At 39.9% G+C, this 24,966-nt stretch overlaps 1 long non-coding RNA gene across 1 annotated transcript; it reads right to left on the bottom strand.

Annotated features, from left to right (window-relative positions):
- Positions 1–819: 819 nt before the first annotated feature.
- LOC147829107 (uncharacterized) lies at positions 820–22,498 on the bottom strand. Its single transcript, XR_015449701.1, has 7 exons — positions 22,292–22,498; positions 14,031–21,534; positions 13,700–13,851; positions 10,065–10,329; positions 8,653–8,735; positions 6,286–6,399; positions 820–3,246 (listed from the first exon to the last, which is right to left on the bottom strand). It is a non-coding gene; the product is annotated as an uncharacterized LOC147829107 (long non-coding RNA).
- Positions 22,499–24,966: the final 2,468 nt, after the last annotated feature.

Raw genomic sequence — 24,966 nt, 5'->3', positions numbered from 1 at the left:
ATTATTTTCATATACTCCACCAAAGAAGGCATTTTATTTTCATTAAAGCATCACATTGATCTAAAAGTCGTTCCTCTAGAATGTGGTCATGGTGTCAGAAAATCTGTGAGTGCCTTGTCCGGCTGGGAGAGTGGAGACTCGTACATCACTGTCATACCGCTGAGGCATCCATAGAAGCTGAAATTAAAGCTGTGTCTGAAGACAGATTGACACCCAAGGCCAAGTTTCCACCGTCGCCTGCAATTAACGATGGGATTTAGCTGGACAGGCTCATCTAGACAAGTTGAAAAATTATTTCATATCCTGAACTCAAATGATTAATAAGTATTTTACTCCTCTCAATAAATCACAGATTTACTGAAGATACATGAACAGGCTTTTTTATGTCCAAAGTCCATCAATAAAGAATTTTATATATGTTAAGGGAAAAATGACTCCTAAGTTACAAATGTTAAGTGAGCTGTTGAATTTCTAAAGCATGATCCCAGAACTGTCTTCCCATCAAAGGTGTGGGGCTTCCTTGTGCTCTAGTAATTATTCAAAATCAGGACCTACAGGACCTATTTTCAGACTGTTCTGTTTTTCTGGCTCCTAAGTTGTTCTCTAGAAAGAAATTAAACTTTTGGAAAAACAACTAAAATCGTAAAGCGTGTGTTTCATAGATAACTTCAATCTAAGTACAAAGCTAATGAGTGTGCCTGATATATTCTGAAGATCGGGCAGCAGAAAAATTTCTGCATATAAAGTAGCATAAACCAGGCATGATTTATTCCCCTAAATAAAAGAAAATAAAGTGCAAGATAATGTAACAAACATTATTATTATTATTATTATTATTATTTTGGTACCGAGGATCAAACTCGGGACCTTGCGCTTATGAAGCAGGTGGCAGAACCACTGAGCTAAAAATCCCCGGCCCCACAAATATTAATTAAGAAAGTTGTTAATAAGAACAACAGAACTTTATGTGAAATTACAGGTAAGTTTCTATAAACCCATGGCTACTCCTTTGCACAAATAAAATTTGTAATGATTACTAGTTAACAATTCGATATTAAATTTAAAACAATCGTATTTAATAATGTATAATATATCACATTTTGGATAATAATTTGATAAGCAGATAGTGTGCTAAACTATTAGACACAAATGACTAGATAAAAGAGACATCCTATCTCAGTACTCACAAGATCTTCACTACTTGCCTTAATAGATACCTGAAATACTGGCTCTTTGTATTTTCCTAAAAGAAAATATATGAAACCTGGTCGTTGTTAAATACGTCGAAAAGATAGTGGGAAACTGGTTTCATAAATGTTCTGCACAATTAAATATCAATATTTCTTCAACAACAACAACAACAAAAAAACAATTGCAGAAGACTCAGACTTTGTATGTGCAACTTACTGTGCCCATGACTAGGTTTAAAATATTTTAAAAATCACATAAGTTCTTCTCTGCTCTCATGAGTTCCATCCTCTAAAGGCAACCTAACCATGTAAATAAGTAAGTATCAGATGAGCATCTTGTGGCAGTGGGAAAAGGACAGAAGGAACCCAGCATCCTGTAGAACATCTCAAAGTTTGAGGACAGATGAAGTTCAGATACAGCCAACTTTCTAGAGTGTGGTCTTGGAAAAGTTTTCAGATGAATTGCAACAAGACTTACGATGGGAAACCTGATGGGAGTAGTCATAGAGAGACCATTCTAGATGGAAGGAACAGCAAGTGTAAGGTCCCAAAGCAGAAAATTTCTAGGAGTTTAGAGAAACTGATCGTAAACCAGTAGGTCTATACTGTAGACAAGCCAGCATGTCTCGGCTCCAGTCATTCATTCAGGAACCCAAAAGATTTTATCCTCAACAGAGTGGACACTCTGGATGAGATCAAAAGAAAGAAATAGAATGGTCACACTTTCCTCTGTCTGCTGTGTGAAAAATGGGTCGTAAATATACAGGCTCTTGGATGCATCAGTTGACAGCTATTTTCTGAAACATAAGTAAGAATTAACAGTGGCTAGATTTAGCTTTCATACTAATTTATAAAGATGTACATGTATTTGAAATTATAACCATTAGGAGTTACTGAGGAAACTCAGCCGCATTTTTAAAATAATATTTGTTTAAAGGAATTGTCAACTGATGCTTGCGTAGTTACGGTTGATCTCTTAATTTTAAAATTCACGTTGGCAAGTTGACCAGGGTGCAGGAAAGGGCGACACACATTTAAAAGACGCCAGCGCTTCTGAGCTAAAGACAGTGAGCGAGTTTGCTGTTCATACGGTAAAATAACTGCATTAATAGTTCATCTTAACAAACGTCAAGTTTAGCGATATCTAGGCAAATAAGCAAGAAAATAATGCAATGTATTACTTCCACCTTACAACCCCATAAAGCAATGAATAATTCTGCTTTAAGAAGTAAGATTCCACAAAATGAAAACATTTACCTTGGTCTTAATTGTTGATTATAATTTTGTCAGTTAGGTGGGAGAAAAAGGACTAGTGCAAAGAACAAATGGCATCTGAACGTACGTGCACATGTGCTAGGTCTCACATCAGAAGAGGTGAGAAAATGTGGATAACGATGTAACTGATTATACCAGCGATAGACAGACAGTGCTGGGGCACAAATCCTTAAAGTTGGCTAAGCCCAGATCCGGAAGATCTCTATATTTCATGCTAAGGAGCTGAGATTCACGAGGCAAGGACAGTGGTTGGATGTTTTTAGGTGTAGGAAGGCAACAGTTGAATCTTAAGAGGATGACAATAGTGCAAATGATGACAGTGCAGGTTAGACTAGTTCCTCCTCCAAAATTAATGTTGGAAAAACTATAAAAGTTAGCAGAAAACATGGTCTGAGCACAAAGCAAATGCACAGTGAAAAATCCAGAGATGCTGAAAAACAAAGGACAATAAATATGCACTTAGACTGTGCAGACTGTGAATTGCTGGGAAGAGCACTGTCTTTGTTGCCAGACATCGTGGGGAAATGTCGAGTGAGAAGAGCAGCAGCAGCCACCTCTGCTCGTGCTTGTCTCCTGTCTTACATGCGGACGGTGACTGCTGCCCCATCCCAGGTAAACTGGAAACAAGTTATCCTAGGGCAAGGAGCTGCTGGAAACAGGCGGTCTGCTAAGCTGTAGGTGCTCTTCAGCGTGCCCATGCATCTTGGCCATGCGGCGCCATCCCAGTGCCTCTTCTGGAGGTGACAACCAGCCAGGACAGTCCTCCGCCTTCCTCCACAGGCTTCACCAGACACGGTGGGGGCATCCCAGAAAAAATGAGTTCAAAGGTCAAACGACTGGATTGCTGAGTATTGTGCATAGAATTGTTATCTACAATAAATAGGAGCCAGACAGAATAAAAAACACTGGCAAGGAAGTAAGACTGATACAGCCGCAGAACGATGCATGCGGAAGTCTCAGTTGAGAAGCCCTCAGATAAAGACGCGGCACAGGATAAACATTTAAAGGTAGAAGCATCGATATTTGGGTAACAGAAGCTCTGCTGTTAAATAATAAGTCAAAGAAGTTGGGAAATGTTTGAGATAAGCAGGATACATTACTTTGCGTTCCCTACTGTAACAAACACCTGAGATAAATCAGCTTAATAAGAGAAAGGTTTATCTAGGCTCACAGTTATCATTTGATTCAGTTCTCTTGGGTGGACGAATAATTTACATTTTTAAAATAAAACTGAAGCAAATTCTTCAACTGAGACCATGTCTTGAAAGCTACTGTTTCCAAAAAGAAAAAGTGAAAAATCATTTGATATCATTGATTGTAGATTACTATCAATTAGGGAGAAAATTGTACATCTATAACTTCTAATAAAGTGGACAATATGTACTTCAAAGTTCATGTAAACATTTTGAGATATACAGAGCAGATTACCTCCAAAGGTAATAAATCAAATTGGCATCACTGGAAGGAAGAAAATAAGAAAGTAGTATTTTAAAACCTAAATGGAAAAATGAAAATTTTGAATCTCTAACTTTATAGTTAACCAAAGTGTTATGCAAATTAAGGTCAAAATACTTGTACTTGCAATAATATTTTGTGTAAATTTAGAAATATTGATTGGAAAAGGCCAAATTTAAAAATTATTTTGGAAGATATTTTCAAATAAATTCATACAAATTTAGTTGAAAATACAAAAATAAGATTAATTTATTAAAGGCTATTTTACAGGGGGCCTAAAGAAGTGGAGGAGTATTCATAGTAATGGTGATAGTCACATTTATATCAATAGGGCTAGGTTATCCAGCCAGATTGGTTGAATGCCTGTTGCATAATTGCTGGGAAGGTATTTTAAAATGTTAACATTTATCATCAGTAGAACTCATCTAAAGCAGATTTCTTTCTATAATGTGAGAGTCAGGCTCAGGGCTTAAGAATGTTGACAGGTTTCCCAAAAAGGAAGTAATTCTGTCTCAGGATTGCACATGGAAACCCTGTGGGGATTTCAGCTCCCACGCTGCCTGGCCTGCCCCAAAGACTTCAGACCCAAGCTGAGCATCAGCTCATACCTGAATCGCCAGACTTCCCGCTTGCTTTACTGAGAGCAAACCTGCTAGCCTCCCGCACCCGGGAGACAGTTCTTTACAACAAACAACACATCTCTCTCTCTCTCTCTCTCTCTCTCTCTCTCTCTCTCTCTCAGATAGTTACAGTTATATATGGTTATATCTATATAAGTATCTAGGAGATATGTGTAACCTCTAATAACTTACATCTCCTAATATTTATGTATCTTCTAATAACCCCATTTCCCTGAAGAACCTGACTAATAATTCAACAACACAGAATAAAACAAAAGGAGAATCCTAGGCATAGGAACATTGTGTTCAATTTTGTGCACATACGCTACCACACTTGTCATGTAAAAAAAAAAATCCATAAAATTGGTAAGAGTTTTATTTTAAAGCTAAACACCTAAACAAAAAATCTTGATCATATGGTTTTTATAAGAAAAAAAGACCAATTCACTAAATGTAGGGAACAAGAAAAAAAGTAATGAAAATCTGATGCACAATACACAAGAGGTGAGAAAGGTCTCCATATAGCACAAAAATAAAGTAACACCACATTTGGTTCTAACAGTGCATCAATATCTGTCATAATGGGCATAAATAAAAACAATGTAAAACCTTAAAAGGAAAGAAAATATTCCATATTGCAAAAAAATAGAGACAAATGACATGATCTCGAAAACCTACTCACTCTCCAATATTTACAAGATCTGAGACTGTACAGGAAAGGGCAAAAAAGTCAACAAATATATTTACCATGCTTACTGCTCCTTCAAAAGCTTACAGGTGATGACAAAAGTAAGTAAGAAAAGGTGTCAAATATTTAAATAACATAATTTCCATGCGTGAACTCTTGTGTGCATTTATATATGTATATTTACATATATGAACAACTCTATAGGCTATAAAAAAAAATATTTTTGGACATTTAAAAAATTAACCATGTAATAGCCACTAAAAAAGAAAAATTTCCAAGATGTCAAAATTATGACTTTGTTTTCTAAAAAAGACTAGAGGACACTCACAGTTCTTGAAACTCAAGGGTCTATTATTGGATAGAATATCCATAAGTTTGATTTTGTCAGATAAGTTTGATTTTGTCAGATATGTTTAGATTTAGGAAATTCCTTAATTTTATATATATATATATATATATCTGCTATAAATATTACATATTATGCAAAACTTTTGAAAGATTTTCTTTATGATTGAGAAAGGGCAAAATATTCAGTATCATTGCTGTTGTATTTGAAAGGGAGAATTAGATTTGCTGATTATATGTTTGAAAAGCAAAAAAAATTAAATAATTGTTAGAATAAATAAGAGTTTATCCCAGTTGACAATAGATCATTAGGTTGCGAACCCCATGTAAGTTTATTGTCATTCCAGGTGGAACTGATGAGGAAAAAAATAATGTACTTGAATACTCTTTCCCCTTCTGACCCCTCTCTAGGATTTGGGCTTTTCTGTAAGAGATCCAGAGTTACCGCCTTTGCCAACTGTCTTCCTATTTTCATCCTCTGAAACAACATCTGCCTTCCACTGGCATGAGCGCAACGTGAAAACGCCTCTGCTAGAGCCAGTTTGTGAATTTGAGTCCTGACATGAGGTATAGCCCAGCTATGGACAGAATGAGAGGAAAGACACAGAGGAGGCAGAGGTGACGGTGAGTGACATGCTAGTGTGACGTCAGGTATTTTCCAGCTCAGGACCATGTGTCCACTGCCACACCAGGTTACCCAGCTTCTCCTCACCCGAGGGTGCTGGAGTGGCCGCTGCAGGACTGAGCATCATTAGCCTTCCGTTCTATCACTGCTCCTCGATGGCGCCAATCCACAGATGCTGATAAAAGTGAACTGTGCACCAGCCTAGTGGAGTGTGACAGGAACATTGTCAAAGTTTGGAATTCACGTAACATTTCCTGGTTTTGTTTTTGGTGGGAGGATTAAAAATTAATATTTTAAATATATTTATGAAAATTTAAAGTGTTTCTATTTAACACGATCTATTATTGATTCAAAAAGACAGAATTCTAACAAATTATCTTTGAATTACTTATTTTCATGTTCATGGAGAGGCAACTGATGTGATAATATTTTAGTGAACTACTTTATTTAAAGTACATCATTTAAATGATGTAGTTCAGAGAATTTTAACTGGCTTTGTAGTTTTTTAAGAATGAAAGGGAAAATTCACACTAAATAAGGAATTCTAGAGGCTTTTGTTGTGACCTGTTACTTATTTAAATTTGCCTCTGCCTAGAGAGCAGAAACTCAAATGCAGCATTCTGCTTATCTTTGTTTGTTTATTCTCCAGCCTAGCAGGCATCCAGTAAGACTATGATAAGACAAAAAGACACCCTATCACTGGCCTCTGTCTTACTGCCAGTCAGCTTACCTGGTGAGAAGTGTGAGAGTTGATTTGGAACAAGATACTTGGAGGATTGGTTAACTGATTCACTTCTACCAAGCAACAACTATAAATACAATGAGACTAAAATGATCAATTGCATACCTACAGTGGACTTAATACCATTAGATTCACACACCTGCTCGGTCAGTGTGAACGCATGGAGCTAGCTGGTAGAAAAGGGTTGTGCTTCTCTCTTCAACCCCCAACCACCAACAAAGTACAAAAATATAATTCTCTACCATTCTTTTTCTAACAAGGACATCATCAGATGTATTAGTCAAACTTGGAATCTCTCCAGCACTAAAGCTTACATCTAAATTTAGAACTAATGAGCTCTCTGTATGTCCCAAACTGGAAAGCACATATTTTCTTTGCTAGCCTGAAGGAGTATTCAACAAAATTCTGCTGCCAAATAGTGTATTAATAGCTCTTATTTAGTGTTACTGGCTCACAAAACCCGTCTCTTCTTTGCTTGGAAAAATATAAACATAGTCATCAGGGAAGAGCAACAAGTCAGTAAAGAAAACTGGTTTCTGGGAATCATGGAACTCTCCACTGCATGGGCTTCAAGTGGCTTCCAGCGCAATACTCCCCGACTGCGAGAACTCCTTTCAAAATGACTTTGCTGGGTGATCAGCCGGGCTTCTAGATGCCTTCACTGGCAAGGCATTCTGGTGCAATTTTAGTAGCTCTAATGGAGAACCCAGTTGGCCCAAATCCCAAATCCTCCTTCCTATCCCTTCCCCGATTATTCCCACGTTTGCTCCTTGAGGAAATTGATCCCTATTTCACGTGTATTTGTAATGCTTAATGGTGGTGAAGTGCTCCCCTTCTCCAGCGTTCTGTCTCCTCCACATTCTAGTTTTCTCTTCAATGCCAATCCCATCCGTTCCTTAACACTTCCTCTCCTATCCATTTGCCAGAGTGTATTATCAGCCTGGAAACGCTCTCATTATGCCCCAAATAATACAGCTTCTCCACCAATGATAGCATGATTTTTAAAAGAAGACAACTGAGGCTGAGTTGTCCACAGTGGATTCTCCGGGAAGGTTCTCAGTGACTGATCACAGAATGAGTGAGTGACTATTAAAAATGACACGAGATCAAACCTGCGACCATTTTATTGATAGAATCAAAGGAAGTGATTTGAGGCCAAGGAGATGAAAAAGCTTAAAGATACTTTCAAGACCAACCTTTAGAGGTTAGTGGATGGTGACACTATTAATTTTTAAGTGTAATGTAAAGGATAGAGACAATTTGCTAACTAGTTGGAGAAAATGCATAGGACATTAAATATATTTTGTTAGAAATATTTATAAAAATTTCCAGGTCAATAAGTATATGGATTAATTAAATTATCAATGTATTATTACATACGACAGCCTCTCATAGTCTGCTTCTCTCTTCTAAGTGTAGCCCAACATGAATGGAGCTTAATGAGTTTGGGATGCTGAAATGTAACTGAATTCTTCTTTTTCATATTTTCTGTCCCCTTTCTGGATCTTAGTCACAGGAACCATCATGCAGCAGATCTTTCAGTTAGAAAGATGTGGTCTTATCCTGTGGCCCTTTTTCCTTTAATTTTTGAATCCAAAATGTCTATGAAATCTGGACAATTTTTCCCATCCTACTGCTACTACACTAGGTCTGTCACTTGGTATTATTTGAATACCTATTGTTATTTTATTGTTTCCCATCTGTCCACTCACCTTGAGCTCTGGCCCAATGGTGTTCTGGAGCTCTGGAGGTTGTAATGTGGGGCCCAGAACTGAATGCTCAGGAATCTGTGAGCCTGTAAAATAACAGCTAGGATAAAATGGACCACAGCAGAATTATTCACACTATGAAAATTTAAAAAATAATGCAAACTAGGACTTGGAGGTATCTTCTCTCTCTCTCTCTCTTTCTCTTCCCCTTTATCAAAAAACTACTGATTTCACCTCTCTAGCCCCACTACCTTATCTTTCTAAAGAAAATAAAAAAATTAATATCAAGAGGTGCTATCAAATAAAATATGCATGTTACTTTTATAAATATAAGGTCATGACTGACATACTGTACTGTAAACACGAAAGTCTGCATTACAAGTGACTGCCCCAAGACAGACAGACAGACAGACACACACACACACACACACACACACACACGCTTCTGTCCACATACTGCAAAATGGTGGCCAGGCCTGGTGGAGAAGGTGGTTCATTTGACTTCAGGGTTGGTGAGAGTTGTTTTGGTATAGAGTCCTATTCAGTAGCTCTTCAGAAATATGACCAAGAAACCTAATTAAAATTTTAATATATTGTGGGTCTTATGCCTCAGTTGAGAACTTGCAGGATTCACATATGAAAAAATGGTGATCACTAATGTTGAAAGAGAGGACTTTCATCTCTGCTTTCTCCAAAGCCAATCTGCTTTCTGAAGTGAAAGTCTTTGTTATATTCTTACACAGAGAAGTTGAAAAGATCTCTAGTAAATTTACTTGATGTAAATCAGAGAAAGAAATCAATTTTTGAACTTTGAAAGCCAATTCTTGTGTTTCTGAAGCCAAAATATTAGCAGAAATTCTGTGCCTTTGCCCAGTTTTCTTCAGGTGACCATGTACACGGGCAAAGTAAATCTGAGAACACGCCTGTGCCCAGGCCTTTCCATTTTAACTCTCAGGCCCTTTTAACAACCAACCTATCGATAACTTTATTCATAAATGCACAATTTCCTTAAAATTACTGTTATGATTTGATCTTGTCTGTTCAAAAGGTCTTTCTGTGACCCAATTCCAGGCCATCTGACTAATTTCAGGGTTTTTCCATGAGAAGAAAATTCTTGAATTTGTTCTTACAGCTTACAATTGCATCAACAATATGACGTTTTGGCCTTCTATCATTCACATAGTTCGTGAATTTAAAACGCTCTGTTGGCTTTCTCTTGCCAACGGGAACATTGGCATTAAAATCTTGCTGAAATGAAAATGGCTGTGTGAGGAACTCTGGGGGTGAGAACAAGGTCTCTGCATTATTTTGAACACCGAAGCTTGACAGACTTTGGCATCAGGTCAGGAAAAGAGTCAGACTCTTAGCTGGAGACAGAAGCGTCCCTTATCACCCACCTCTAAGATATTAAGTACCTTAACTCTCCATCCTACATGGAGGATGATTAATTTCTTGCATGGATGATGATGGATGGATGATGGATGATGGATGGAACAATGTTTCTTGTTATTCTTACTCTTATCTTGGGTGGAGAAAAAGTCTAAACAGACAAATAAGCACTCGAGTCAGACATCCAGAAGTGCTCTACATGTTTCTCCAGTTTTCTCTCCAATAGGCAGCCAGCTTGTGGTAGATTTGTGCCTCAACATGTGATCAGCAGAATAACAGCATCAGAATAATCTGGGGACAAATTGAAAATCCATTGCCCAAGGCTGAATTGAGATCCATCAAATCAGGCCCTTCATTTTAGGAAAATTTGCATTAGTAAATCAGCCCCACACATACAGTTTTAATGCTAAGGATTCTGAAAATTTGGCTATCCAATAAAAGAAAGTATTGTCCATCATCACTGGTCTACTTCCTGAATTAAGTACCTACCATTGCCTGCTTGAAAGATGGAACGGTGGCTGTGGAATGGGATTGGATGAATAAAAGCTTATCATTCTTCATCTCGAAAATAATTATAATTTTCAGGAATAGATTGCCTGAAAAGTGCCTCAGTCTATTTTAGTCTATTGCAGGCACCTGCTATGTGTTCCTGAAATGTTATAGTTGTTTATAGGAATATATTGCTTAAAATAGGCATTGGATATAATCATACACCTTGCAATATACTCTTATATAAAAATAAAATAAAATAATTACTGCTATTTTCTTGAAATTTAAAAAACACTGCTTTTTAATTAGTTTTTGTAATTAGTGAACAATCATAATTTTGTAATTAGTATGCAATCATAAAATTATGCCTGACTACTTTAAAAATCATTATTTGGTGAGACTTTAAAATGATATTTATTTAAAAATGGTAGTGAAAGAAACCTTGTCTCAAATTTTTTTTTTAAATGGAAATAAGCTGGAACTATAGCTCAGTAGAAAGGCCCAGAGTTCAATCCCTAGTGGAAAAAAAAAAGAGCTGTATGTTTAAATATGAAAGTTGTAGGTAATTGATTCCTTTAGTGGACTAATTGCTGTTTTTGTTTCAGACCAAAATTAAACAATACTTCTGTATCAATTTGAACAGGGAGATTTATGCAGTAACTTAAATAACCTCACAGTAAGTGTCTTCGGGAGTTGCTGGCTGGTTTTCCTGGTGAAGTATTACTTTGGTCAGCTGGTATTCAGGGTCTGAGAGCCATGCTCAGTAATCTGAGATTCCTGCAGTAAAGCTTCGGTGCAATTGATTTAGAAGAGATAGTGCTGTCAATTGGGCCATTGATCTTTAAACTGCACAGTCCCTTTGTATGCAGTGGCATTAATCAGTTGCAGTTACTCCATTGGAAACGTGCTAATTAATAAACCTTTCTGATTAACTCCTTGATATACCCTTGACCCAGTTATCATTACTATAAAACATTTTAAAGTATTTTATCATACGATACAAGTAGTCTATAAAAAGTTCAACAGCCACCTAGAACCTTGCAACACCATTATTTTTCAGATATAAAAGAGACAATAACTATTTAGAAAATATTCAGTTTATTCTGCTGAGGTTCATGAAGCCAACACAAGAAGCCAATTCAACACACATGGTTTGTGTGTTTACAGAAGTGAAGAGGCAGCATATGAATGAGGACCCTGCAGAGCAGAAGGTGCTGGGCGGGAAAAGGAGACACAGGGCCCTACCGACAGACCCTGAGCTCATGTGAGCGCCAGCAAGTAGTGAGCTTCTCTGCAAGATTCACTTATTTACATGGAAAAAATTCAAGACAATGGGCTACTTCATTTCACAAAATCCTTAAAGCCTTTCATTCTGTGATTCTCATTTTCTATAACCCCTATTTAAAGACAATTCACTTGACCCAAGCTTGGGCAGCTCTACTCCTGCACCCACCCTGGGGATTTTCCTAGGCACGGGAGGGATGATCAATACCACAGGCCCATGTTTCAATTTTTGTGAGGAGTAGGAGAAACCACCTCTGATGACCTAGGTTGCAAAGGAATTTGGCTTCACAGATACGGGAGGTCTGTAAGATTTTCAGGAGGGATTAAGTGTAATGCCCAGAATTTACACAGCCAGAAATGCAGACAAATAAGCAGGCTACAACCAAGCTTGAGAAGGCATTCTTACTGTCTACCCACCTATGCCTCAGCACAAAGGAGCACCTTGTTTCGGGCAGGACAGCCTGTGGAAATGCACGCATAGGGCTCAGACTGCTCTGGAAGGATGAGTAATGCTTGCAGTTGTCTTGACCAGAATTGAAAACAAAATATTTGCCAGGTACCAAGGGCAACAGAGGATCTTAATCTGGTGGGGGCCACATCAAACTCAGCACTGCAAATGGGATGCCAGCTACAAGTTTAAGGGGCCCACTGACAGCCGGCACGGGGCATCTGCTTCATGCCCAGCCCATCTGCTTTAGCTCACACGTGCGTGCGATTAGTGAAGACCACCATCCCTGTGTGCAGAAGCCCTCCCTCCGGGTGCTGTGGATTCACATCATTCCCGCTGAGAGACTGCACTGTTCCTGATTCAGTATCTTGGTGAAGGGGCAGTTTCAGTGGCTTCAACTTAGCATTCTGTCTACAGTCTACAGGTTTTTGTATCCTGCTCATCTGAAAAGTAGTGTGGGGAGTTTCTAAACTGTGAAATATACTCATCCCAAGTGTACCCTCATGGGCCAGGCAAACAGCTTCTGGACAATCTAGAGAACCCTGGGCCCAGTGTAAGATGGACAAGAGGACTAATATCATTTTGTGGTCATGTATCTACCTCAGGGAACACTTGCACGTCCTCCAGGAAATGGGAGGCCACTGGCTCAGTGTGGACAGCTGGAGCTTTGCTGCGAGCCTAGAGAATTCAGCAGAATCTTGCTTTCAAAGTTGTCAAGAGACCCATACAGTATTCTCTTCCAAGCCTAAGGCTCTCACTTCTCCTTTATTAAGAATGGATACTGGCGTTGGGTTCACCATTTTGATGGTCCTTTGTGTGCAGAGTATTGAGAAGTTGAGCCCTGTTGGTGGCGAGTCATTTCTGCCCTCGCTAACCGTAATGTCCATGTCTCTCCACGACCAGTTGTGCCTCAGCGCCAGACCTGGTCCTCAGACACCTTTGCAGTGGCCTCTTGGCAAGTGAAGGGGGTGGCAGTGAAGTCTTTGCCTCTCAGCCACCCCCATCTAAGCCATCACAGTACCTGGAGGGAGGGGTTCTGCACACAGGGATGGTGGTCTTCCCTAATCACACGTGTGAGCTACCTTTGGGCTGGGCATGAAGCAGATGCCCCGTGCCAGGTGTCAGGGTGTCCTCTTAAACTTGTAGCTGGCATCCCATTTGCAGAGCTGCATTTGAAGTGGCCCCTACCAGATTAAGAACCTCTGTTGACCTTGGTATCTGGCAAGTATTTTTTTTAAATTCCCATGAAGACAACTGGAAGCATTACTCATTGTTTATCATTTTAGGACATCAAACTGGCTGCAAGAGGTGAAGGGCTGTCTGGTGCCCCACAGAAGCTGGAGCCTCCCGGACCCTGCCTGAGGTGACGCGAGCCCATCACTGACTTTCTTCAACACACTGATTGTACATTCTCAGAAACCGATCAAAAATCGTAGTGACCTTTCAATATTACCAATATTACAGACACATCCTGATCCGCTCCAGTGAGGGTCAGTAGTTAGAGACATTGGGACCAGGCGTTCTTGTGGCCATGATTGAAAGAGATCAGATGCTGCTGTCTCACCCTGCAGATCTGCTGTCCAGAAAACATCCTAAAATCAAAGAGCAAGAGAACTGCGTTATAAATTTTGTTGTCAATCCCACTTTTTATTATTTGATGTTTATTAGAAAGAGAAGCAACAGACATGCAGAGAGATGAAGATATTTTTGTAAATAGGAATATAACACAATACAGAAATTAAAATATTCATTTAAAGTCAAGATGTCTCACCTGTTTCTAAGAATAGATGTTTTAAGATTTTTTTTCATCTATAATTCTGTTTTTCACCTATGGGTAGGTGAAGCAGGATTTGTATGCCCGTGGCTGTAAGCGTGTAGGACCCAAGAGGTGACCAAGCCGCAGAAATCCCCTCCGACCTGCTTCCTCGCGCCTGGCAGGAAGCGTTCGCGAAGAGCTTCCTGGGAGTTGCCCAGCACCAGAGACAGCGGGCGCTGGTCTCCTCCTGCCCGCTCCGCAAGGCCTCGACAGAGGTCGCTGATGATCACACGACTGGGAGGCTCAGTTGCCAACGCTGACCATGGACCTCACTACTGGAAAAGGCAGAAACAGGCACAGCACGAATATGGGCACGCAAACAGCAGCGAGCAGGTGCTGGTGGTAGGGTCCCAGAGGCAGAGCAGGCACCTCACAGAAATGAGGCTCGCCACAGGCTGCTGCTCTTTTTTAGTAGCCCGCCGAGCCACGGCTTCATCCTTTCTCATCTCTTGTCCCCAGGGAAAGTCTTAAAAGACCAAGATCTTTCAATGGAAGTAAAGAAAATAATTGGAAGAACATTGAAAGCAGCCTTTTGCAAGGGAAATTCGAATCTCCTTGAAGTATTTCCAGCTTTATGCCAAGTAGGGGACTCTACTATGCCATATTTGCCCGCAATATCTACCCTCGGGTGCATAGTTTTGTCTTTCATTTTATGGGCATTGTGCTTCTGTACACTGACTGTCAGGGTTCGGTGCGTACTACAACACCAAGAGCTCAATTTACAACACGCTAGGTGCCAGCCTGAGAGACCGCTGGCCAGCAGAATAAAGCAGGCCTGGCCTTGGTCCCTGCTTTCCTTCCCCTCCTCAGGCACCAGGCTTTAACTGACCTCTTACGCAGTGTGGCTGAGGCAGGAGGATGAGGTTTCGCAGCCACCCTGAGGCCCTGTTCAAAAAAGCTGGGACTGGAAGTTCTTTAACCACAACTTCAGGTTGGTCCAATGATGAGAATGACAAATGATTGGCATGTGAGTGGAGCCATGATGTCAAGCACAAAGTGGAGATGATTGTGCACCACGGATTAACGAACACTGAAGAACAATGGCCCCAGTAGGGCGCTGCCGTGTGTCCTCTGGTGCTGTGCTCACCGTGTCAGTGTTTGGATAACGGCAGAGACTAACAGTGATGTGGTCCAAAGCATGAGCTCCCACAGTGAGGTCTGACTGAGCCACGATTGCCGACGTCCACCTGCCAGGGACGAACGATGGAGCTGAGCACCTCCTGGGATGCGATGTCCCTGGGGCCAGCCAGCCACTTACCAAGCTGTTCGTGTCCCGTTTTTCATCCTTTCAGCTAATGTGGAATCAACACGGAAGTGAAGTTAGCTTTGCCTTTTTAACCTTAGGGTGTTCAATCTATAATTGTGGGGATTGATGTCTGATACACTGACAGCGCCCTGTGAAAAGTATTTAAACCAAGAGACAAACTTGACGGTGACAAAGGCAAACCACGGGTGCACAGACCCGGGATACAACCGAACCCAGCATTAGCCAGAACCCGCTGGCCCCGGAGAGCCACAGAACCAGTGCCTGTCACCTGCCTTGTGGTACATCCCAGATCCACGCCAGTCACCCAGCTCCGGTCTGCACCATTCCAGGCTGTTTTCAGAGACGGCGTTCTCCCATCAGATGACACCGCAGGACCGCGTAACGTTTACCCGTGCCTGTCTTGGTTATTCTGGTCTCTTCTTCCCAACAGAAGGGTGGGCCAGGAAATAAATCATGTTATTTATTTATGTTAAAATTTATTGATTCCATTCATCTGGAGGAGCAGGGCTGCTGTTGAAGAGTTGGCATAGGAAGCCTATTTGATGGTCGGTTCCTGCCCCCAGGGGCCACCAGAGGTGTCCGGTGAGAGCAGATCAGTCTTCCCGGCTGAAGGCAGAGTGTCAGCACAGGATGACGAGACCACAGTGGACCAAGGAAAGGGAAAGCACGAGCCCTCCTTTGATTGAGGGATGAGAATCAGCATCTGGAACCGTAATTTTTCCCATCGTCCTTCTCAATTTAATATTCTCTAACCAAAGAGCTCCCATATTACAACAACATTTGTACAACAAGGATCAACTATTTATTCTTCTAGTGTGTACTTTGGATCCTAAACTTCACTCATAAAGCTAGGCTGAGGTTTAAATGAAACATTGCATTTTTAATGATATACATTTCTGTCACTATCAGTGCTAGCATTTATACCTTGCAATGTTTGTAAAGTTTTTCATTTTTGCTTTTCACTCTAGTCCAGTGGGCAGACCAGATGAGCGTGCAAACTCATGCTCATGTACAAACACCACAGTAACATCTGGCTGCTTAGAATTTCTGAGTTGCGATATGCAGGGAAGAAGGATTTCAAGAGAAAGGTTTCTCTTTTACTACAAAAGCATGCAGTTTGAACGACCTCCATATGTCACTGGGTGGACAAGGAGACAGAAAACAATCTTCGGTTGTTTTTTCTCTCTACAATGCCAACATCTTCTACTCTAGGGCTCAGTGCTTTTACAGAATATCTCTTTTGTTTTCAGCTAAGGAACACATGGGGTTCTTGTGCTGTATTCAGAATCCAAAGAGCCATTACTGCAGAAGTGAATAGCGAAGACTGAACATACATTATTGTTGGAACACTGAAGAGTAAAGGCTAATGTAAAAATGGCACTTAGTGAGAAAATACAGAGAGGCAATAGAAGGCTCTTTGGAAATGAAGGACAAGATATCAAGGATGCACAATTATGATGAAAAGACTCCATATGGCCAGCATGACTCTGTTAATAAAATTTATCGAAGAAAATGATCCTTTTCTTTCCACAGTTATTTTCTTATTACTCTGGCAAAACCAGTAAATGCCTTGCACCTTTTAGACGTGCCTTGCTTTTAGTGCCTATATAATCTCTTTTATCTGAGTCAGAAGCCAGGTGGCCAAATATCTGGATCTAAGTGGTCCAGGTGCCGTTAGAACTCAAGTGTCAAAGCCACAGCCTTTTTTTTTTATGGAACTGCATTATCACTAATTTGGCCTTGGGTGCCTTTATTTAAAGAACAATACCTGGTTTTATCTACAGCTGACAGAAAGAACACATTGCACGAAGGCTGTAAAAGAGTTCTTGCTTTTGGTTTGAGGTCATTCTACTGCTGAGTTTTGGGCTCAGGATTCTGATCCCAATCCTTTAAAAATCTAAGAATGTGCTGAAGATTCTTACCAGAAAAAAATGGAATTCTCAAGGAAAATCCAAAGATAAACCAAGAGAGAGCTCATTTTTACTTTGTGTTAGAAACATCAAAAATGTATCACTTTTCCTCTATTTCCCAATCCCTTGTTTCCTTGGATAACCTGATAGACACTAAGGGGAAGGGCATCATCTCTAAGTGTATATCACTCATATCACACTTACTTCAGGGAAAGAAAAATAAAACATTTGCCAGTAATCCTGTGTTACTTCTGGCAGCTTCATTACATCCTGATTATAGCCCCTGATTTTTTCTCCAGCACTTAATGCCTTGATTGTAGCTGTGGTTTAGGCTGGTCACGATTCTTTTTGAATTTATAATTTATGAATTGTTTTTAGGGAATACTCTATATGTTCCATGCTGTATCCAGCGTGTTATAATCGCATTAGGGTAATTGGCATGCCTCTCAGCTCATGACCCACTTTTTAAAACTTAGGAACTGTACAGTTTTGACACTCACAGATCTGTACACAATACCTTACTCTTATGAACCCAACCAATGCTTTTCTGTTCCATGCCCATTGTGTAAGTGTTAGAGATCACTGTGCAAATGCACATTGAATGTCTCAAAATGCCACAGAAAATCCTATGCCTCCCCTGCAGGTACACGCTGAGACACTAAGGTTTTCTGACTCATATGCTGAAATATCTTAGTCTGGGAACTTTCCTTGATGCTGAAATTGCTGACAAATGTGTATGTTCATTTACCAGCCATGTTTTACATACCTGGTAACTTGCATCCTTCTCTTCTTCTCTCCTAAAGGATTCTGGCAAAGTTAATAGGGAAAGAAAGGACAGAAAGGATGATTCAATATATTAATACAACATGAAAACCAGTAGCTCACATGCCAGTCTTTCAGTAAGCTGCAAACATTTCCACAGGCACGTTTATGGGCAGTAAGCACTTTGATTTTGGACAAATGTTAGAGATGGGAAGAGAAAAGGAAAAGTAGAAATATATATTATATATTATATGTATTATTATTATATTATATATTATAGTAGAAGTAAAGAAATTCCTGGGTAAAATAGTGGTGTGTTTCAGCACGTTTGCATGCCTATCTCCTTTTCCCACAAGTAATGATTTTTTGAATGATCACCATAATTTGGCTAAGACATCATTGCAAATAATTTGTTCATATCAGAGTACTAACCTAAAGTATCAACCGACTTATGGAAAATTGTAAAGGTTCAGAAACACTGGATTTGTAATTTTCAAAGCGTTAGGTAATGAACTCCTTATTTGCATCTTTGAAGCAACAAGAGCTCTTGCCTTTCACAAGGCTCACTCCTGTCCATGACGCCTTAGGAAAAAGTCCCCGGCAGCCTTACATGGGAAGACACTAAATTAAAGTTCTCAGTGGAGTTTTACGTCACCAGAAAGTGGATGTGGTCTTAGTCCAGGAAACTCTTCTTGCTAATAGAATTGTTGACAAATATGCTAATTTAAAGTCATGTTTTACAGAACCTGAAAGTCATCCATTTTAACTGGATCATCATGGGAAATTAAGGGGTAGACCTACATAAACACATATGCTGTTCCAGATTGTAAGTTAAATTATGCTTCTTGCTTGCAAAAACTTTGCTTGATTTAAAAGAAAAAATATCCTGTTTTAAAAGGTCAAAATTGCTGTATATAGGCTTCAAAGAAATCTATAACCGACAGTTTAAACATTATGATTATTTCTGAAGATAAATTAGTGCCCCAAAAGGTAAATATTTCATACTTTTACTTATGCTATACATTTTTAAATCTATCTGCCTTTAAATTTCCAAATGACTTTGTTTCAGAATTAATTAAGTAAAGGTGATTTCCAATGATTTTCTGTGTCACAACAAATTCTGAAATATCTTGCCCCTGAAAACTAGATGTAGTTTTCTCATGATCTTTTCTTGTAACTTATTTAGAAATGTTTTAGAGCCATTAAATCTAACTGTTAAAGGAAATGTTGACTAAAATGTATTCTACCAGTCCATCATCAGGAAAAACTGATGGAAACATGATACTACGATTACGAAGGGCAACTATAAAATATAAAATGCAGCAACGCTGTATCATGCATACTATTGTCTCACTGATAGGGAATCTCCCATTTTAATCATGGCTCCTATAAACCATTTCACCAAAGGCATCTTTAGCTCTTTACCTGCTGCAAGTTCCCTGCTAATATTCATAATTGATGGCAAACCTAACAAAAATATTATGACCTCATCTAGATTCTATAAAATTGTCTGGCTCAAAATACTTAATTGATTGATATATAAGCTAATATTCTTCTTTGCCCACAAGATAATAGACATTTAAATGGACACTAAATGGCTTCCTCTAAAGTGATTATTCCTTCATTTTAAAGAATGAATTCAAAGCTGCACTCTAAAGATTAAATTTTCTAAGTAAGTAGCGTTTATCGTTTGTTAGCTGTGACACAGGCAGACTGAGATTCTGAGTTGAAAGGCTCAGTAGAAATGAACGGAGTAACTATAATTAGTTAAAAATGAGTAATTCTTAGCTGATTCCTTCGCACGAGCATAACCAATCTAATGTTTCGCTTCCTGTGAAATCATGGTTAAAAGGCTAATTGTTAAGGCTTTATTACAACTTAATTGTTATATGTCTCAGCTGAGTTCATAAATTATTAGCCATATCATGCCCATTTTTTGAGTAGAAAAGCTTTATTTAGCAGACTAAGGAGGGCCACGAAACAAGGCCCTGGCCTCTCCTGAACCTGCTCTCCTTCGCTCTGTGTCTTTCGGGAACGTGGACATCAGCAAGGGAAAGGAGAAGGGCCCGACAGGATGGAGTGTAGAAAAATGGACTGTTTCATACAGCCACAGGCTCTGAGCAACTGTTAACTTCGCAGAATTTTCTCCGTATTTCATTCGCGGAATACAGGAGGAGATGTAGGTGAAGCAGAAACACTGGAATGGAATCGGGGCAGAGGAGTTCTGAGTCACTGCTCGATTTTCCACACAGCAGAGAAGAAAATAGGGACGAGGCCATAGCTGCCTTCTGAGCAGGATTGCCTCCCTCCACTCCCCGGGGCCCAGAGCCACCTGCGGCCATACTGGCTCACTGGGATCCTCCCGCCCGAATTCTGTGTAGTCTGATTGCTCCTTATCCTGGGATCTAGCCTCGCCACTGATGGACACTTTTCAGGGCACAAAACGGCTACCATTTTTTTCTTATAAACTCTTCCAATTCCGTCTCATTATTTCTTATCATCCTTTTTGTACCCTCTCATCCATCTCCCTTTTCAGTGTTCACACCCAGCAGATATTTGTGGACATTTATTATGCTTTTCCCCGCTCGTCACTTAGAAGAGTTATTCATACTGAATTCATTTAACGTGTCTTCATAAATCAATGCAAACAGCCCCTTCATCATTTTCATTGCTGTTCCCTAAACTCCCGTCAGGTTTCTCCATGTCTTGCACACACAATTAGGAATCCAAAGGCCAAATAAATACTATGTGAGGGTGCCAGCTGGATGGAAAGAGACTTTGCTGTCTTTTTCTTTGCTCAAGGTGATAATCTAAAGGTTGCAGTTTTAAATGCCAGGAATTCCCTGAAAAGAATCCACCATCCTGCCCCTGAGAGACACAGCTTCCACAATCATATGGTTGGTTAGCTTGGCAAGAGCTTTAGCTCAGCATAGCAATAAGGATGCTCAAGCCTCAGTTTAGACTCCAGTATCACAACAGATGTTTCTGTCAGACACCACTTCTCTTATATGAGCACACCTCAACATATAAAAATATATTCATTGCACTATTATTTGAAAATAACTAGGTAAATGTAACAGAATTAAAGGATTATGAAAATGAGAAGTTCCTATGTTACTTTTTGGAATCAGTAATATTTGTGATAAAGACAGTCCAAAGTCACATAAAAATAATGCTAATTATAAGAGTTTGTCACAACATTAGGAAAATTTGCTTTCTACATTTCTTAGCATAGTTTTATTTTGAAGTTGAATTTTCCCTTTTTAAAATTCTTGTTCCCACCCCCCATCCCCATACCATCCTTGCCCCAGGTACATGTCAACACACACACACACACACACACACACACACACACACACACACACACACAAAACCTGAGGCACGTCATACTTCCCTTAAATACTGCAGCCACAGCTGGGCAATGGTGGTTCATGCCTGTAATCCCAGCTCTCCAGGAAGCTGAGGCAGGAGGATTACAAATTTGAGGCCAATCTGGACAATTCAACAACATAGTGAGACCCTGTGTAGAATAAATCATCATCATCATCGATGGGGATGTAGCTTAATGCAAAGGGCTTCAGTACCCAAATACCAAGAAAAAAAGTAAAAGAAACCTCAGTTCAGGATACATCAAGAAAACAAAGAAACCCACAAGCAACACTTCACAAAGAGGAAGAAGCCATAGATTTGAAGCTGGCTTTGTCACGCCCTGTCAGCATTCACTGCTGAACATGTTAATGTGATGACTGCATCACTCCACCCTTTTCAAGTGCTGCCTGCTTGGGACTCACCACTGAACGATCTGTGCAAAGACTGAGTTTTCTGGACAGGAGAGCCTGCGCGTGAAAGCTTCCCCCCTGCCTGTGGGCTGCACTAACTGACGGTGCGCTCTCCCGGGAGGAGGTGGGACAGGTACGGCCTGACCTTCCCCACATTCCCTTCTACTCTGACTCTTCTCTCTCCCCAGAGTGCATCCTTGCTTTCCTCTTGTACGTTGCTTCTAGAAGCCCTCTACTATAAATTTTCTATATGAAATTTCAGAATTTGTTTTCTAAAGAAAAAGACCTAAGGCAAATTTGGAGTAGTTTAGCAGCTGACTTCTGAGCCACGCCTCACTGCGTCAAGTCACAGGACACACTGGGCCCAGGGCTGTGCACACAGATGGACCCTGGAAGGTGAAACCTAGCGTCTCTGCACACGCTAGCTCCCTTGGTCTTTGGCATATTTCCCTGACTTTACTTGGGAAAGGGAGAGTTTGCAAGCTTAGTGGCTCTTACCTGAGTAAATGTCTGTCAGCTGCCACCGGGTTCAAATGTTAAAATGCTTCTAATGTGATGACTTACAGACCGGTTTCCTTAAAGGTTGGAGAATACAGCCCCTTAATTCCTTCCCAAGGAGCACTGTTTCCTTCCATCGTTCCTCACTGCCACCAACTGAGCGTGAGGTGGCATGGCGGATGCAGTATTCTTACCACTTCCTTAATACCCTGAGTCATTTGGACTGCCCCTAGGACCTGTTCTGTCGCATTTTCAGGAAGCAGCTTATACACCGGCACCATAAGCCACACAGAAATCACAACATGCTTCCTTTTCTTTTTGATTTAATTATTTTTTCTCAGTTTCCATAAATGAAAGATAACATGCTATACTTGTCTTTCTGTATCTGGATTATTTCACTGAACACGATGTTCTGCACATCCACCTTACTGCAGATGACAGGATTTCATCCTTCTTTGTGATTGAATACTACTCCACTGCAGCTGTATATATGTGATTCGTCTTCATCCAATCATCTGTTGATAGGCATCTCGGATGATTCCATACCTTAGCTACTGTGAAAACTGCCACAGTCAATCGGGACATGCTGGCATCTCTTCTGCCTGCTGACTTCATTTCCCTTGGATATGTGTCTAGAAACATTTTCAATAGAGCCTGTTTTAATTTACATCCCCCACAAACAATTTATAAGGGTTCCTTTTTTCCACATGCTTTCTCATTTTTAAAAAAAAATTTTTCATAGTGGCTATTCTGATGGACCAACTTATTTTTCAAAGGAGAATAGGGAATGACCAGAGCTATTTCATACTTATGGAACAAGAAATAGATATCAATTTGTTTTGTATAGTTCCTGAGATCATACTAGAGCAGCATATTAGAATATGTAACTTTCTGCATTACTTCAAAACCACTAATGCCTGAATTGGGTTGTATTTACTTCAACTGAAAACTAATGAGAACTTCGAGTATCTATTCTTCCCTAATCAAACCAGGGGCCAAGGTTCAAGGATTTGTTCTTGGTGGAGAACATAGGTGGGGGAACATCCACTTCTTTCTATGCCTACAAAGAACTACAAGCAATGCCACTGACTCTTCCATGGACCCTAATATCTTTGTTTGCTTTTAGAGTTTTGCTTTACTTCCTAAGAAGCCAGTAAAAGGCTTCTGACCAGTAGGAGAACAAGGACAGGAGCTTGGCACCTGGACTGCTTGGTGCAGGCTTGTCTCATCCCGATGCTTGTCCTGAGGAGCTGTCAGGTTGTGGGCATGCACCTGTTCTCAGAGTGCATGCCCAGGCCTTGTGCGAGCCATCCACCCTGTCTCACGAGCTGTCAGATGTCGAAAGAGCTTGTAGTGTGACTAGCTGAGAGCACTGCCATGAGCTGCGGATCGCCCTGCAGCATCACTCCAGCCTCTACCCTGCTCCACCAAGGGGAGACTGGGTACTCTCAAGCCCTTCCCTTCCCCTTCCTTCTCACACCTCTGAAAGCTATCCTGACTTGTTTTTCCCTTACAATTCCCAAGTCAGTCACTTCTTTCATCCCCTTGACTGTTACCTTAGTTGGGACTATGATATTTTCAACTTGGACGGTAGGTTTATCCACACCTAATCCACTATGCTCTCCAAAACCTTCCTCACTCTACAGACAGATCATCCACCCAAACGCAATTTTCCTTATACATATTCCACCCCAGCTCTTACCATCCTTGATGGTCACTCATTGCTTTCAGAGGAAAAAGTCTGCAACATGTGCCCTGCACTTGCTCTTTATCTTCATTTGGTATTGCGGTTTCCCACACCCTTAGCAATCCAACAGCGCTGGTCCTGGTAGTACAGAGAGGCCACCACACTGGCTTCCACCATCCAGCTTTTCTTCCCTCTGGAGGTACCGTCCTAAAATTCTTACCTAGCTATTTGTATTCTTTATTTGTATTTCAGACTTTAGGAAAGATATACTGGGAAGCTTTTCCTGTCTTAGATAATTCCCTTCATGGCTTTATAATTTTATAGAGAAATCATTCTTTACCTTCAAAATATTTATCTCAATTTATAATTATACACCCTTGAGAGCAAAGCTATGCTTAATGTCAGGGTTTTCATGACTTTGTTTTCATGAAAGCAAGTTACAAATATGACCTTGTAAAATAAAGGTACATATATTTATTTCAATTCTAAATTTCTATGCTTCTATCTTTTAAAAAATATCTTAATTCAGTGAGATATACCACATATTTTCCTAAAGACAAATAAAGGAATAACTGTTGATTGTACAAGTGTTGAAAATAAACTATTTTCTTTTAAACTTAAAGAACTTGCATGTAGTGCAGACTGAAAGCATTAACATTTGTACCATGTTCTTTTTTGGCTTTTTTTTTTTTTTTTTTTTGGTACCGGGGATCGAACTCAGGTCCTTGTGTTTTTGAGGCAAGCGTGTACCATGTTCTTGAATGTCATTTGCATTCAATCCTTTGATCTATTTAATATTTCTAAAAATTAATGAATTTCAGAACATTTCTCTAGTCAATGTAACATATTTGAAAATTAAATTTGTTACTGTGATTTTTACAGACTTACACCATGGACTGTCTCCAGCCTGTATCTCTAATAAATATACCAGAATGACTTACACACTATTTCTAAATATATATTGTTTCAGGATCTTTTTCTAAGATGT

This window comes from Heterocephalus glaber, unplaced genomic scaffold (assembly GCF_053883595.1).
Source record: "Heterocephalus glaber isolate CG9 unplaced genomic scaffold, H.glaber_assembly_v1.0 deba00000768, whole genome shotgun sequence".
NCBI lineage: Eukaryota > Metazoa > Chordata > Mammalia > Rodentia > Bathyergidae > Heterocephalus > Heterocephalus glaber.
Note: the sequence above shows the minus strand (reverse complement) of the source record. Positions and strands in the feature narration are given on the sequence as shown.